Here is a 4,919-nt window from a genome sequence, read left to right as displayed (position 1 = left end):
ATATTGTATGTTTTCCTACCATGTATGATTAAGCACCACCACTTTCTTTAAGAAATAAGACATTTGACTCTGGAAGTGTTGACTGTAATTAATTTTCAAACAAGGCAGCGGGAATTTCTTTTTTCATGGCTTGTGGTGGTAGGGTAGGGACTGCAGGACTTTCAAACAGAAACCATCTTATTTAGGTGACTGGGATCACAAAGATTGCAATAGTGAAAACCTGTTTGATTGCCCAAATTCCTGGGAACTATTTCCTGCTCTTACCCCTGAAGTCTATCTCAATTATCACCAACGGATTGGTTCTGCTGGGGACAATGGTCCAAAACTGGACCGATCCCAATCCTTGAGAACTGGAAAACTCTTACCAGGTGGCTGGATGTGTAGGCTAATAAAAACTTGAGATGTTTCGGCAGCCAGGTTTTCCACCATGTGGAAACAGAGAAAGCTGGTCAGCAAGTAGAGAGAATGTAGCAGATGAGAAAATGTATATGTACACCCAGCTTTCCTCGTGCTGCCCAGGGTTGTTTTCTACTGCTTGCAGACAAAAGAGTTCTAAAGAATACAACCCAAATCCCTTTTTCTACCGCCCTACCTAAAAATAAAGAACATGCAAATTACTTTAAACTGGTGAGGAAAGGATATATTTTCTCCCCTACTGTCCTTATCCCATCTGCTCTCTTTTCGTTAGCAGAGCAAAATACTTGCAAGTTTACAAGAACACTCAGAGTGTTCTTGTAAATGTAATCAATTTGATTGTAAATGTGATCAGTTCAATTAGTGAATGTAATCAATTTAATTGTAAGAAGATGTTATTTTGTGATTGCTTTGGATATTCCTCTTACTCAGAAGAATCCTAAATCTTCTAAATGGCATTCCAATTAATTGTTTTTCTAGATGCGTTCTCATGAAGTAAAGTAGGCATGTTTTGAGGCACGGTAGAAAGACTTCCCTATTTAAAAATATTTTCTCATTTGGGATGATAAAACATTCTAGAATTCAACAGTGGTGATAGTTATACCACCTTATAAATATGTGTATTTTTAGAACACCGAATTACATACTTTAAATGGTAGACTTTATGGTATGTGAATTAAATCTCAACAAAAAATAATAAAGCAAATAAACAAACAAACAATAGCAACAGCAAAACCTGGCCACAGTGGGTAATACATATTTAAACTGAACATGATGTAATAAAATTAAATTTCTTGATGATATAATACAGAAAAAAAAATCTCTTCCCAAATACCATGCCAAAATGCCTCTAACTTCATTATTAAAGAAATTGGTCCTTTAAGGCATTACCACTTCTGGAAACTCCTATTAATAAGCAAATACATTTTACAGAGTTATATAAAAAGCACTATTGACCATTCATTCCTTTAGATAACTTATCTGGTGAGCAGCAGTTACTTAACAGGACCTTGAAGAGAGAAAAATATGACGAAAGAGAATAAGTTATTTTCAATAGGGACAGTTGATGGGGGAAGGCATAGTGGTGAAAAAGTGGGCAGTGGTCAAAGAATGGACTACGTCATGCTAGGTCCGGAACAGCTAAAAGGTAGCATTGGTGTTTGGGGTCATGCTAAAGTAGTACGAGATCAGACTATGGAGCAGGGAGAAGAAAAAGAGGAGCGTAAAAAAGGACAGACGTCTCAGGGGGCAGAAAAAAGTTCTTAAGCCACACTTGACCACCCTGATAATTGCCCCAGAGTGGAGTCAGCTTGTTATCCTTCTTCCTAGAATTCTGCACTTTCCATGGAAATTGATGTCAAAGACATATCTCAGGACAAAATTAAATTATTAATGGTCCCTGAAACAAAATGGACTTTTTATCTCTCTGACAACACAGTTGTTCTCCTTTGCTTGTTAACTACTGATCACGCGGCTTACATTTCTCTTTGTTCTCCAAAGGGCTATGTGAACTTTTGAATTCTTGCCATATTACAGAATGACAAGATGAGGTTTCCTAAGTAGGGTGTGATGGGTAAGTCTTAGTTATATAGGCAGCCAAGCAAAGAAGTTTTCACCAAGTCAGACCCTATTCCAGAGAAAGACTTTCTAAGAAAACACGATAAAAATGAATTATTTAAAAATAGCATTTATTAATCTTTTTTAAATAATTGAAATGGTATCAATGTTCCCATCCACAATTAAAGTGAATTCAGAGATAGAGGATTAAGTTATGACTTTATAATTCAGTATGTGCATAGAGAGTTTAGAGAACGTGTTATTTTCTCATCAAAATGTTTTGCGATAAATTCGTCCTAGCCTTTATCCTTGTCCATGTAAATAACAGCCTGTGAACCACAATAGATAAATTGAGTCAGCTACTGCTTGCGATAAGAGCAATTATATTACATGAGTTCGCTAGTAATGCTTAGGTACTGTTATAGAATTTTTATGACACTAACAGCTAAAATTTACTAAGTATCAGGATTTATTCTGAGTATTTTACATGCGCTAACTCATTAAAAGTTTTATGACAACCCCGTGAGATAGGACTATTAGTATCTCCACTGACAAAACGAAGAAATTAAGGTATCAGCCTCATGATGGCAGCAGTCATATAAAATGCAGGAAGATCCTAAATTTAAAGTAAAACTCAAAGAGGCAAATGGGCTTGGTGAGTTTTCCTGTCTCTAGAAATTCTCTTTTCAATGTTAAAACTTGGAGGTTCTGGGCCTTGTCTCATTATATCAATTCTAAGCTATGTTACCTTAAATGTCTTGTCCAAATACTCTAGGACTGTCATTATTCTGTACAAATTCTGTAGGTATAGATCTGGAATCTCTCAAGCTAAAATAAACTCTGATGCTTGGCTCCCATTACCCAAAAGCCATGGGAAGGGCTTCGGACTTTGTTCAGAGCCCAGATGGCTAGCTATTTGAGCATTTCAGCTGAGGAGTGTCCTGACTTTATTTTCGCTTTTTGCAGACCGCTTTGGCTAATGTGTAGAAAATAGATTAGGGTGAGGGTAAGGATTGAAACAGAGAAACTAATGAGAAAGCTATTTTAACAGTTCAGGTGAGACGTACTAATGATCTAGATTAGGGAAGTGGTAGAGGAAATGGTGGGAAATAGATTTTTTAAAATTTATTTTACAACTAGAACCATTAAGATTTGCAGATGACTTGATTGTGAGCTATCTCCAAGTTTCTTGGCCTTAGAAATTGGTTGAAAGGTAGTTTTTCTATTCAATAATATGAAGAAGTCCATGAGGAGAAGGGTATAAAATTAAAATTTCTTTTACTTTTTTTTCTTTCTTTTTTTTTTTTTTTGTATATTTTAAGTTTGGCATGCCCCTTAGACCTCTAAACGGCAATATGAAGTAGGCATTTAAATATATGAGTCTGAAAGTTAGAGGAGAGGCACCTTCATTTTTTTTTCTTTCTTCTATCATGTTCTCAGACAAAGCTTTAATTCATATCAAGATACAAATGATGGTGGAAATTTTATATATGCTCCCCTTAGAAACAATTTAATTTCAATGACATAAAGCATTATGCCATTTTCTGGTGGCAAAATTTCAGACAATCATATTATTCCAAATTGGAGTGAATAAAAAGGGCATCTAAGTGCTGTTTGGGTCATACTTCATAAGTAGGTATTTAGAGTACTTTATAGTCAGTCTTTAATGTTCAAAAAGCAGACACCCTTACAGAAATACCAATGAGTATCTTGACATTTTACCACTTTGCAAAAGAAATTTCTTGGAATTAAATATGTTCTTAGATTAAACAGATTGTTGGTAAAATTATGCTTAAAATAAACTCACTTCCTTTTGCTCAATGAATGACACTAGTTTTTAAATATGGATGAAGAAAGAGAGGTAGCTAATATTTTCACAGACTGAAACTTTATCAGGAAACACATAAAGACACAAAACTCATAGCACCATATCAAAATGTGTGAGAAAAATTCAATACACAAAAAATGTTTTAAAGTCAGACATTTAACCTGCAAAAAAAGCTACAAGTTTTCTTAGTAAGATATACTTAAAGTTAACTGTATTTATCAATGGCCAAATTAATTCGGTTTAGAGTTGTGGGGGAAAAAAATGAAACTTTCTCCAAAATGGTCCAACAGAAAACATTGCTGGAACCATACTTATTTTATTTTTATGTCATTGTTTGTTATTCCCAAATGTTTTCCAAAATAAAAACTCTTATCTTATTATATCTTGCACTAAATTTAGAATGTCGTGTTTAACCTAAGACATAATACTTTACAAAATATACTATACATACATTATATTTATCTAGTTGATCTCTACAACAACCTTTTGGAGCAAGTGTTATCAATATCACCATTTTGCAAGTAAGAAAAATTGAGTCTCAAAAAAGTTAAATGATATACCTAAAATTAAATAATTAATTGATGGTTTTAAACTAGACCATAGTCTGGTTCTTCAGATTCCATATCATGCTGCTTCTTTGCATTTTTTTTCTCCAAGCCCACAATACCTACTCAACTTGAATCCATTTTTCTTTGTCTTGAAACAGTAACTTCCCTTTCAATAGAAGCTTTTTCAAGAATACATACAGCCCCTGCCAAGATACTTACTCTTGCCAAGGGTTAAAAGTCAAGCAAATGCTTTCTATGAGCCTGACAGAGATAAGGGAAGAACTTGTCTGTGTATGTCATTTGTCCCTCTTTCTCTATTTCTTTCTTCTACCAACGGATCTTATGCAGATCTCTGTTTTGACCTTATTTCCATTTATCTCATTGAACATAGTTATTATAGCTGCTTTCAAGTCCTTTTAATTTCAACATCTGGGTCATCTCATAGTTGACCTCTGTTGATTTTCTTTCCCTTGAAAGTAGCTCATATGTTTCTGGTTATTTGTATGTCAAGTATTGTATTATATCCTGGACTTTGCGGATGTTATGTTGTAGAAACTCTGGATTCTATTGCA

This window comes from Pteropus vampyrus, unplaced genomic scaffold, assembly GCF_000151845.1.
Source record: "Pteropus vampyrus isolate Shadow unplaced genomic scaffold, Pvam_2.0 Scaffold88, whole genome shotgun sequence".
Lineage (NCBI taxonomy): Eukaryota > Metazoa > Chordata > Mammalia > Chiroptera > Pteropodidae > Pteropus > Pteropus vampyrus.
Note: the sequence above shows the minus strand (reverse complement) of the source record.